Below are 13,658 nucleotides of genomic sequence, written 5' to 3' on the forward strand. Positions count from 1 at the left end.
GATTTTGTCACAAAATGGTCATGTACTAGACAATAAATGTGTTAGTGATATAATTTAATTATGAATGTATGTAGTGCAATTTGTTTTGAAAAGCTGCCTATTGGCAATGTTCATTCACGTCCTGACCTGACCTGACCTGATGCAAGTTGATGCAACTCGGATGTGGTTTTGTGCCAAGCATGGGTAGCTTGTACCATGTGTCTAAAACTAAAGTCTCTTGTTGATCAGTTAGGAGCAAGATCTTAGGTAAGAAGTACCCAAGGTTCAGCTCATACAAATGGGCCACTAATCTGGAGTTTGAGCACTGCCCTCCCAAAGGAGGATAAGATCTTAAATAAGATATTTTTGCAGGGAAATTTTTTATAATGATGTTGGTTGGTTGGAATTCCTCTGTTCCCACCGAACTGCATGAAATTTTTGTTTTTTAATTTTATTGATGTATTCATACTAAAAATATATAAATTTTTCACCACAATAAAAAAATATATATATATATATATATGTGTGTATGTGCGTGCAGGCCTCTCTCTCTCTCTCTATATATATATATATAAAGAGATTTTTCGTCTTGCTTTTTTGGATTTTATTGGATGTTCCATCATAAGAAAATAAAAATACAAATATTTTTTTAAATTAAAAATCAATGTCAATATTTTTTTTTATTTTCTTTGGTACATGAAGTCAATAGATTTTCCGCTCATGATCTCACAACGAGAACAGCTACGTCTTCGAGTCCACCCTCTCGTGTTGACCCTCCTCTTTCTCTTCATTATTAAGCTGGAGAATACTCAGCGATGTTATATTCTAAAATACTATCGATTCTTTTTTTAGCAATTTGTGGAACGATCATTTTAACAGTACCGGCAACGAATGTTACAAAGTCAAAGGCACACCCTTTGTAACTGTAACGAGGATCGTTGAGTTCTTTTCCTAAATAATATAAAAAAAAATATTTATTTAAATAATTTAAATTTTAATTTATTTATAAAATTAATATAAAAATAATAAAACGTCATTTTGAATGACATTTTATCGTTGCCACATCACCTACAATTTCCACGTAGACATCATCCAAAAAAATAAAAAATAAAAAACATCGTTTTAAATGACATTTTTAAAAACACCATTTAAAATGATATTTTTAAAAACGCCATCCAAAATGATATTTTTAAAAACGTCATTCAAAATGGCATTTTTAAAAACGCCATTCAAAATGATATTTTCTATTTTTTTCACAAAAAAAAAAAAAATAAAGAATAGAAAAAAATAAAATTTATAATTTTAAATTTATAAATAAATAAAAATTTAATTTTGAATGAAATTTAAAATATAAAATTTTAATTTTTAATTCAAATAAAAAAGATAATTTGAAATTATTTTTTTCTTTCCAAATTATTTTTTTTAAAAAATATCGAAACAAAAATCTTAAAAATTTAAAAAATTAAAAATATCATATAAAAAAAATGAGAAAGAAATGCGAAAAAATAAAAATTATAATTTTAAATTTAAAAAAATAAAAATTTTAAATTTAATTCAAAAACATCATTTCAAATTCTTTCCCCATTTCAAATTAATTTTTAAAAAAAAATGTTCAAAAAAATCAAAAATTAAAAAAACAAAAAGTGCCATTAAAAAGTCAAAAATTTAAAAAAATCAGAAAAAAATAAGAATTATAATTTAAAATTTAAAAGAAATAAAAATTTTAAAATTAATTAAAATAAAAAATATCATTTCAAATTACTTTCTCCATTTCAAATTAATTTATTTAAAAAATATTTCAAACAAATAAAAAAATAGCCTAAAAAAATTTCATAAAAATAGAATAAAAATAAAAAATTATATAATTATAATTTTAAATTAAAAAAATTAAAATTTTAATTTGAATTAAATTTTGATAAAAGAAAAATAAATGCCATAAAAAGTAGAAAAAAGAGAAAAAAATGTGAAAAAAAAGAAATTTATAAATTAAAATTTAAAAAAATAAGAAATTTAACTTTAATTCAAATAAAAAATATCATTTCAAATTACTTTCTCCATTTCAAATTATTTTTTTAAAAAAAATATCTGAAGAAAAGAAAAAAATGTTGTAAAAAAATAAAAAATATCATAAAAAAAGAAAAGAATAGAATTGAAAAAAAATAAGAATTGTAATTCTAATTCAAAAATAAAATTTATAATTTTAAATTTTAAAAAATAAAAATTTTAATTATAATTCAAATAAAAAACATCATTTTAAATAACTAAATTAATTTGAATTTAATTTTTAAAAAAATATTCTAAATAAAGGAAGAAAATACCTAAAAAAATGCCAAAAAGATAAAAAAGGGAAAAAAATGAGAAAAAAAATATAAATTTAAAATTTAAAATTTTAAAAATAAAAATTTTAATTTTAATTCAAATAAAAAAATAATTTCAAATTATTTTCTCCTTTTAAAATTTTTTCTTAAAAAATATTTCAAAGAAAATCTTAAAAAATTAAAGAAATAAAATATACCATAAAAAAAGAAAAGATGAGATAGAAATGGTAAAAAAATATAAGGTATAGTTTTGAATTAAAAAAAATAATAATTTTAATTCAAATAAAAAATATCATTTCAAATTACTTTCCCCATTTAAAATTAAATTTTTTAAAAAAAATATCAAAAAAAATAATAAATTAAAAAATAAAAAGTACCATAAAGAAGCCATAAATTTTAAAAAAATAGAAAAAAATTAAAATTATAATTTTAAATTTGGAAGAAATAAAATTTTTAATTTTAATTAAAATAAAAAATATAATTCAAATAAGAAACATCATTTCAAATTACTTTCTCTATTTAAAATTAATTAATTTTTTTTCCCATACCATATCGTACGTACCTGTTCGTGCTTGTATCAGATCGAGATGTATTAGTACGGTCCGATTCATCTTATAATTAAATTATTCGATATATTATTATTATTTACGTTATAATTTTTATAGTCCTTTTAGCATAACTTTTTCTCTCTTAATGTTCTGAGACACATTCGAGTATGTATATCCATATGCACAAAGCATAATATCCGATCACTTGAAATTAAATAATATAAAATAAAATTAATATTTAATATTATTAAATATAATAAAAATATCAAACATACAAAAAATAATATAATAAAAATTTAAAAAATACTAAGTACAAATCTAACAAAGACTAAGTCCCATAAGGACGTCGCGGTGCCCGTGGTCACTTGGACCTTCTCAGGAAGGTCCTCGCCGGCTGCTCCTGCTCCTGCTGTGATGGCTCCTCTCCTATATCAGTGGAGGAGATCTGCTGATCATGCTACTCAGGAATAACTGATGCTGTCGGAACATCTACGAACTGAGCGACCCGCTCAATCCTCTCATCTGGATACACGGATGGACCTGAAAAGAAAGCATCATACTCATGTAGCCAACTGGTACCCGATGATATCATCTGGGGGATGTAGGAAGAAGAAAGTGCTGCCATCTGTGGATCAAAAGATAGTGGCATCTGTGCAGCATCTAATGATGACATCTGCGGAATATGCGGTGATGGCATATGTGGAATATATAGTGACGGCGTATATCTCATATCTGGCGCCGGGGCTGCTCCATACCAAAGCGCACAGCTATATAGATCAACACCAATCGCCACCAATGTTTCGAAATTTGTTCTCTCTATCTCCCACAGTATTCGAATCCATTCATCCTCATCAGTCGTAGATAAAGCACGACGAGCGTCCAACACAAGATCCAACATAGAATCAGTCTACAAAATAAAAATAAAATAGTCAGTATACTGTAAAATATAAAATAAAAATATAACACAAATAACATAAAGTAATTTTCATAATCTTACCAAAAGATACACAATAGAACTCTCGCCCTCATATCCGAGAACTGCATACCGAGGCTGTCCAATGACTCGCACCATAATGCTAAAAAATCAAGCCATGTAGTCATTGGTATATGAACGGCCTCTTAAAATAGGACCACCATGAACAATGTGATCTCGACGTGCATCCCAAATATCGATATACTCTGCATGTCTGATACGCCAGTCAATACGAGCTCTCCCTCGTCGATCAATACGATGAAGTCCCTGACTGGTATCAAACTGCTCTGGGATATCCTAAATCTGACCAAACTGCCACAAGACACGATCGAAAAGATGCCACTCTACCACATCAAAATAAATAAGTGGCATCTTAGCAGTCCATATGTCGTGTCCAACTATACATATCTGCGGCAGTATAGCCAATATCTCATCTGTATATGACTCCCACAAAAACTGATAAAGTTAAAATAAAAAAAATTAGTAAGCTAAAATTTTAATAGATTATGAATACTGTAAAATAATATTTATAAAAAATTTAAAATTTATCCGTCTATATGTATCAATTAATGTATCTAATTGGGACCTATAAACCCGTGCCACTTATTGGGTGGATGTCTGGTCAGGACACCACCTCCCAAGATCCTTTTAGTATCACGCGATGCAGCAGGAAGAAAGAAGAAACAAAATAAAAAAAAAATAATCAAAATATGTGGATCAGCCACAAAAGGGCTCGCCTCCACGGGGTATGCAAACTTCACTATGAAAAAGAAAATTTTACAAGAGGAGACCTTACCCTCAACCCTTGTACACCCAATTCTCTCTCACTAGAAGTTTTCCTCACAAAAGCTCTCTCTCTCTTGGAAGACCCCCTGAACCCCTGAAGTGCCTGGCGATCGCTGTCCAGGAGCCCTGCTCCTTCTCTCATAGCAACGCTTCCGCCTCTCTCTTCTTTCGGGTTCCGTACGGCTCGTACGGCGAGAAAACTCAAACCCTTGCTTCACTATTCGTCACAGGGCCCTTTTAAAGGGTTAAACAGAGATTTAAACCTAATTAGATTAGGTTTAGGAGTCTTTAATCAACCCAATCAAGGGTTTGAACCGTCGGATCAAGAAACAGATCAACCCACGCCCTCCGATTGCGACTGGTCCATGGAATAGTGCCGTGGACCGCACGAAACGCGTGGGAAACGCCCGCACGGTCCACAGGCCCAGCCGCGGACCGCCCGGTCCACGGTGGACTGGGGCAAAGGGCCAACAGGCTGCTGGGCCTGGGCCAGCCCGCCCATGCGGGCCTGGGCCACGCGCCTGCCTGGGCCGCCCGCCCGCGTGGGTCGTACGTCCCGCGCGCCGCCGCCTGCGGCCGCGCCGCTGCCGCCCGCCGCCGGTCGCCGGCGGTCCTTCGCTACCTCGAATCTCATGCCGACTTCAAAAAGTTCGTATCTCCTCCATCTGAGTTCCGTTTCAGGTGATCTTGATCTCGTTGGACTCTATTTTTTACCGCGAACCTTGCTATGGGCTCAATATGGACTGAATCTTGAGGCATCAAATCTTAACAATCTCCACCTCGACTCGATATTCGACCTCCTCCAAACTTCGAGAGCTTCTGGATCTCCTCACCCCCATGCCCTGGGGCAATCGCTTGCTAATCATGGATGGACAAATATGGGAGTCGAGCCAGGCTGCTCGATCCCATCTCCATCGTATGTTGTGCTCCTCCTGACCTGAGACCTGCTCGGGGCATCATCCTGCGGCAATAGGAATCTCACCTTGCGACGTCGCCTCTCGTCCTCCCAAGTCTCCTGTCTCGTGCCCGATCCGCCTCCTGGAGCTCCACCTCGCTCTGAGCTCCATCTGGCTCCCGAAGCTTCACCTCGCACTGGGCTCCCCGCCAGATAATAATGTCCTCTGCTCTCCTTCTTCTTCTCCAGCACAATTCTATCACCGCATAACACCCTCAGGATTCCTCCACTAGCTACCGTCCTGTAGCCTCTCGAATCTAATCTGCTAAGTGAGATAAGATTTCGCCTGAAATCGGGTATGTATCGGACCTCCCCCAATCTCCTCACTGCACCGTCATGTGTCCTCTAGCTGATCGTCCCAATGCCTCTGATCGCACAGCTCGATCCATCCGGCAGATATACAGTGCCCTCACTGTTCTCCAGGGAGTCAAACTGCTCCTCTCTGCAACATACATGATAGGGGCATGCAGAATCTAATATCCACTGCTGGGAAGAAGTAGATACCTCATCAGATATCTCCAGAACATCTCCACCGAATCGCTGCCGATCGTCGCTACAGCAGCCACCGTCCGATTTTTAAGTTGAGGGCAATCTCTGGCTAGATGCCCCAACTCCTCGCACCGGTAACACCTAGTTTTGCTCAAGTCCCTCCTGGACTTAGACCGCCCTCATTGCGATCTCCTGTCGCTCCGTCTACCGCCTCCTGCTTTTCTAGAAGCCACCAAAGCTGAGCTACCGCCACCTGAGCTCGAAGCTGGGTTCTCCCTCCTGAGAACCTCGTTCTGGAGTATCGCCGCGGTGACCTCGTCCATCTTGATAGTGCTCTTCCCCACTAGAAGAGCAGTCACCAAGGACTCGTACGAAGGGGGAAGCGACGCCAGCAAAACCAGTGCCCTGTTCTTCTCCTCAACGTTCTCGCCAACGCTAAGGAGGTCGGTGAGGATCTTCTGGAAGTGGCTCAAATGCTCCTGCACGCTCTATCCCTCAGTCATCTGCAGTTGGTAAAACTACCTCCAGAGGAAAAGAGTATTGGTGAGAGACTTCATCATGTATAACTCCTCGAGCTTCGACCACAGCACCGTCGGGGAAGTCTCGCTCAGCACATGGATCACCACCTCATCCGTCAGGTACATGCTGATGGTACTCACCGCCTGCATCTGTAGCCGTTTCCAATCCCTCACCTCCATGGTGGTCGGCTTCTCATTGCACAAGAGAGCATCGATCAACCCCTGTTGGATGAGCACGTCCTTCACCCTTGCCTGCCACAAGGAGAAATTGTTCTTACCATCAAACTTGTTGATCTCCATCTTGATTGTTCCTGTCTTCTCCATCTTCAGTCTTGCTCACCACCGCTGCAATCTACGTCCTTGTACCACCTTGCTCTGATACCACTTGTTGGGTGGATGTCTGGCCAGGACACCACCTCTCAAGATCCTTTCAGTACCACGCAATGCAGCAGGAAGAAAGAAGAAACAAAACAAAAAGAAAAACAATCAAAATATGTGGATCAGCCACAAAAGGGCTCGCCTCCACGGAGCATGCAAACTTCACTATGAAAAAGAAAATTTTACAAGAGGAGACCTCACCCTCAACCTTCGTACACCCAATTCTCTCTCACTAGAAGTTCCCCTCACAAAAGTTCTCTCTCTCTTGGAAGACCCCCTGAACCCCTGAAGTGCCTGGCGACCGCTGTCCAGGAGCCCTGCTCCTTCTCTCGCAGCAACGCTTCCACCTCTCTCTTCTCTCGAGTTCCGTACGGCTCGTACGGCGAGAAAACTCGAACCCCTGCTTCACTGTTCATCATAGGGCCCTTTTAAAAGGTTAAACAGAGGTTTAAGCCTAATTAGATTAGGTTTACGAGTCCTTAATCAACCCAATCAAGTGTCTGAACCGTTAGATCAAGAAACAGATCAACCCACGCCCTCCGATCGTGATCGGTCCACAGAATAGTACCGTGGACCGCACGAAACACGTGGGAAACGCCCGTGCGGTCCACAGGCCCAGCCATGGACCGCCCGGTCCACGGTGGACCGGGGCAAAGGGCCAGCAGGCCGTTGGGCCTGGGCTGGCCCGCCCATGCGGGCCTGCGCGCGGACTGGGCCGTGCGCCCGCCTGGGCCGCCCGCCCGCATGGGTCATGCGTCCCGCGCGGGCCTGGGTCGCGCGTCCCGCGCACCGCCGCCTGCGGCCGCTCCGCTGCCGCCCGCCAGCGGTCCTCCGTCGCCTCGAATCTCATGCCGACTTCAAAAAGCTCGTATCTCCTCCATCCAAGCTCCATTTCAGGTGATCTTGGTCTCATTGGACTTCGTTTTTCACCGCGAACCTCGCTGTGGGCTCAATATGGACTGAATCTCGAGGCATCAAATCCTAACACCATTCTCGTCGATACGTGATGAACATTGAATGCAACGTTCTATCTGTTTCACAATCTACTCATGTTAAATAAATTTTATCGAATTTAAAACAGTAAGTTTCAAATAAAAAAGGTAATATTTTTATACCTATATCCCAATGGTTCGTCTAATCTGAATGAAACATCAAGATCCTGCTGCTCTGATGGCATCTCTAGCAACTGTCATCGTAATGGACTGATAGTCGGCATACGCTCCCATACCCAAATCTGTAAATTTTAAAAAAATCATACATGATATACCCAATGTGAAATATAATTAAATATTAAAAATAAAAATTTTTAATTCACATACCTGTAATAATATAAGATAACCACCAATCTCACTCTGATCAGCATAAGAACCCCGACACATAGCTCTGTATAGGCAAGCTAGTACTGCACTACCCCAACTGAGTCTACGAGCAAAGTTTAAATCGTCTAATAATGGCAAAAATATCAACTTCATCTTATTCGATGAAGTATCGGGTAACAGGACACCACCTAACAACTGCAGCACCTGACCCCTAACATACTGCTGCACCATCTCCTCTGATGCATCATCCGCAATATGAAAATGTCGATAACGATCATCCAAACACTCAATCCTGAGTCGTAAATGATCGAAAAAGTGTGCGTCGGGCTCAAACCCTAGCAATCACAAGCACAAAGCCTACCACTCCGGAATGGTAAGCGTGGGATCAACTCCGGTAACTAAATCGTCATCAACTGGTAGTCCAGTAAGGATGCTGACATCCTGTAAAGTGATGGTCGTCTCACCAAATGAAAGATGAAATGTGTGTGTCTCTGGACGTCATCTCTAAAGCAAAGCAGTAATAAGACCAACGTCCATCTGTATACGACCAATCCAATATACTCCATAAAATCCAAGATATCGTAAATAATCTAGCACTCTATGTGGGATGTCCTTTGTCCTCCAGAAGTCAGCATCGGATCGTTGTAGACGAAGGTGTCTGGGCTCCTGCAATAAAATATAATAATTAGATAATGTATATGATTTTTTAAAAAAAATTTAAATAGTAAATAAGATTGGAATGCTTACGCTGCCATCTAAAATAGACTGTGATCGATGGTGCTCCTGCAATGTAAGAATACTGCTGTCTCAAAGATCGGGATACCGCGGATCGTAAGCCATAATATGCTAATGAATCTAAAATAACGATATTATCACAGGTGTATTAAAAAATAAGATAATATATTTTAAGAGAAATATATTTTAAACACAATATTGTCACACAATATAACTTAAACATAAAATTCAGTTCATCTCAGGACATTAAACACGTATATTCAAATATAATCTCACAAAAATACATAAAACAATGACGAAAATAAGTCTTTGAAGCCTTTAATTTCTTCCACTGCTTGAAGTTAAAGTATGTTGAAGTATCCTAGGACAGCGACGGCGGTCATGACCCTGCTCTCTACAAATGTCACAGTGGTTCTTACTTCTTATTTGCCTATCATCCATCTCATTTCGTAGTCTTGTTGACTTTGGTCTACCTTTTTGCTTGGGTCTCAAACGATGATGATTAGGAATACATTTGAACATACGTGTATGCATCCAATAATCTTCATGTGGTAATGGATTAAAGTCACTGCTCCAAGCATTCATATATGCTGTAATTGTATATGCATCATCCACAAAATCACTAAAATGTACAGCAATTTTTTGACACACAGCTAAAACATGTAAACATGAATATTTGTACATGCTCCACTTTCCACAAGAACATTTTCTTTCAACTAAAGTAACAGTATGAAAATTTTCTCCACCTCGTAACCTTGCGCTTGCTCTCCTCGTAAGCACTTTATATATACCTCTTTGAAGGTTGAATGCTATTACTCGGTGCTAATTAGCTTTAACTTGATCTTCAGCAATCTTAATTGCAATATGAGGAGTAAAAAGATTATTTGGATTCTCCTCTATATATCTCAAGGCTTGTGCATGCCTCGTATTGAAGTATTTCACAAGACGATAAAATGTCATTTGAACACAAGCTGTAATTGGCACATTTCTAGCTCCTCGTAAAACACTGTTAAAAACCTCCGACAAATTTGTAGTTAAGACACCATAGCGCAGGCCATCATCATGTGCTAACATCCACTTCTCCTTTTCTATCTCAGACAACCAGCTCCAAGCCTCTTCATTCACTGTTTTGATCCTACCCATAATAAAGTTGAACTTGCGAACTTGATGAGCGCTTTCTGCTTGCCATACTGTCTTTTCAGCTGCATATTTTTAAAATGAGTATTGAAATTACTGCAGATATGTCTTAAACAGTATCGATAATAGGCACGTGGTGGACTCCATCCAATAGACTCATCTGCGATGGCATTTAATATACCTAGATGTCTGTCAGAAATTAAGCATATTCCATTTCTATCTTTAACGATATGTGTTCTGAGCTGGAAAAGAAACCAACTCCAACTTGCAGTCGTCTTCTCATCTACAATTGCATATGCTAATGAAAATATCACATTCTCTGCATCAATTCCTGTTGCAATTAACATCTTACCTTTAAACTTTTCATACAAGTGCGTGCCATCAATACTGATTACAGGATGGCAGTGCGTAAAATCCTGGATAGATGATTTGAAAGCCCAGAAAATATAATTTAAAACTCGAACATTGGAATTCATAATTTGAAAAAAATTTCATGAAATAATTGTACCGGGATTTGCATGTTGAAGTGCAGCCATATAATAGGATAATTTAGCATAAGACGGCTCTCCTTCTCCATAAATATCAACCAATGTCTTCTGCTTTCCACACCATGCTTTTCTATATGACACTGTATATTGAAATTGATCATTAATAGTTGCCACAATAACTTCAACTTTAACACCGAGATCTTTCTCAACAATATGTCGGACTAGTATGCTAATCATCCTTCCACTGACATGTTTGTGGTCTCGACTCAATCCCGTAAACAAACAAGTGTGAGGACCCTCATATTTTGTGATTTGAAAATATCCATATTTTTTCAACAATGCAGCACGAAGCCTCCATTTATAATTTTGAACATTATCTGATGATGCGCATCGTACGGACCATAATTTCGAATGCGACTGAACTACATTGTATGTCCGATGCTTCATAATGTGGTAAAGACCAACAGCTCTCCTTACATAATCTTTACTCTCAAACATTAGACCTTTAGAAAATTCAATCATCGAGGAGTCCCAAAACTGATTGTCATAGTTCAATCTTCGACCAGCACTAACACAACCACCATCATCTAAATTTATATCGTTAAAATATTATGGAGGTTCGTGCAAACGAGGTTGAGGTTCTTCCACATTAATATTAGCCTGAACATCTTTATCATCATTCTCATCTTCACCATCATCATCATTACTGCTACTGTCCTCATCCATCCAACAGTCTTCATCTTCACTTTCATCTGACTCAAAACCTAGACTATCAGAATTTATTCCACCGACTACCCAGTCATCGTTCTCTATATGAGTGTCGTCTCCCGCACTTACCACTACTTCTAGCAAAGGAGAAGTCACCGTAGCAAAAGATACAGGAGAAGTCACCATAGGACTCTGAATAATTGGACAACTAGGGCCGGCAGTAGTGGAATGTTGTTCTGCAAAAACGGCCTCAACACTATCGGTTTGCACCATAGGAGTTACGAAAGATGAGGAAGGCCCAACATTATTGTCCGCTTGAGTTAAAAGCCGACTATGGTATCCAAAGCTTGGTACATTTTCCTTTTCAATATATAATTCTAAAAATCGACATTCTGAATATTTCAAAAGAAAGATCAGCATTTCTTCGACATCTTCATCGTCATCAATTGGAACTAAGATATATTTGCTCTGCATTAACTGTCCTGACAGATTAGGAGATTTTTATTTCAATTTTATTTCATATTTTTCTTTGTCTACAGGAATACTGCTGTATAAATGATCCAATAATTCTTGACGTGATAATGATGAAGATACTCTAATCATCCGATTTGCAGGGTGACTGTACTATACACCAGTTTCATCATTCTGTATCATGCCATCATAATACAATAGTATACGAACTCGAGTACTGGCCATTTTTTCAGAGAAACCTATGATAAAATCAAAATCAAAATATTTAGTATTACTAATTATTTTATCGTTTCAAAAGATTTACATGATACATGCATCATATCATCAATAAATAGGTACAGATAGATCCTATCCCATTCGAGAATTGTATTAATTATATAGATTAATTACATTAATCAAACGATACGCAAAAAGGATCGAAAGAAATTTCGGCAGTATTTTTCCTTAGTTCTTCCCACACGACTCAAAATGTGTGAGGAGAACTAAAGAAAAATACTGTCTAAAATTTTTTTCGAACCCTCAGCATATCATTCGAATAATGTAATTATCTATAGAATTAAATGCAATTCCCAAACTGTCCAAACTGGACAATCAATTGACCAATGTATATATTTTACGGTACCCGTATAAAAATATATATTCAAATATATATTTTATATGGATATCGTAAATATTCTACATTGATCAATTGACGGGTCTACATTTTCATGAAATGCAATATATTTTAAAATTTTTAAATTACGATCGAATCGAATTTTAAAATACATCTGAATCTAATGAGATAAAAATAAAAATAAAAAATAATGAGATAAAAATAAAAAATAAAAAGATTGAAATAGACGGCCTGCCACGGGGGCCCATCGCGGTGCCGCCCCGGGGTCCATCGTGGAGCGGCCGTCGGGGCCCGCCGCCATCGCGGCCCATCGCCTGGGACCTGCCGTATCCCACCGCCGGGCCCGCCGTCGGGGAAGGGGAGGGTCGGGGCCCGCCACAGGGGGCCACCGCCGCACCCCAATGGGGCCCACCGCCCCGGCCCCCCGACGGGGCCCGCCGCCCCGGCCCCTGCGGCGCCCATCGCCGGGGCCAGCCGTCGGGGCCCACCGTCAGGGAGCATGGGCCATCGCCGGGGCCCACTGCCGGGGCACATGGGCCGCCGCCGGCCGTCTGTCGATGGCGGCCAAGGAAAAAAAGGGGCAGAGAGAGGAAGAGAGAGAGAGGAAGAGGGAGAGGATGGGCCAGCCAAGGGAGGGGACCGTCGGGGCCCGCCACGGGGGGCACCACAGGCCGTCTGTCGCCGGCGGCCAAGAAAAAAGAGGGAGAGAGAGAGGAAGAGAGAGAGAGGAAGAGGGAGAGGAGGGGCCGGCCAAGGGAAGGAGCCCGCCGCGGGGGCCCGCCCCCAGGCTGCCGCCGGGGCCGCCATTGGCCGTCTGTCGCCGAAGGCCAAGGAGAAAGAGGGAGAGAGAGAGAGGAAGAGGGAGAGGAGGGGCCGGCCAAGGGAAGGGGACCGTCGGGGCCCGTCGTCGGCCGTCAGTCGCCGGCGGCCAAGGAAAAGGAAGAGAGAGAGAAAAAGAGAGAGAGAGAGGAAGAGGGAGAGGAGGGGGCTGGCCAAGGGAAGGGGAGGGTCGGGGCCCACCGTCGGGGCGTGCGGCCCGCCGCCGGCCCTCTGACACCAGTGGCCAAGGAAAAGAGGGGGAGAGAGAGAGGAAGAGGGAGAGGAGGGGCCGGCCAAGGGAAGGGAACCGCTGGGGCTGCCGCCGGGGCGTGTGGGGCCGCCGCGGGGGCGCCGCCGGCCGTCTGTCGCCGGCGGCCAAAGAAAAGAGGAAGAGAGAGAGAGAGGAAGAGGGAGAGGAGGGGGT

The sequence above is a fragment of the Elaeis guineensis genome, chromosome 7, assembly GCF_000442705.2.
Source record: "Elaeis guineensis isolate ETL-2024a chromosome 7, EG11, whole genome shotgun sequence".
NCBI classification, from domain to species: domain Eukaryota; kingdom Viridiplantae; phylum Streptophyta; class Magnoliopsida; order Arecales; family Arecaceae; genus Elaeis; species Elaeis guineensis.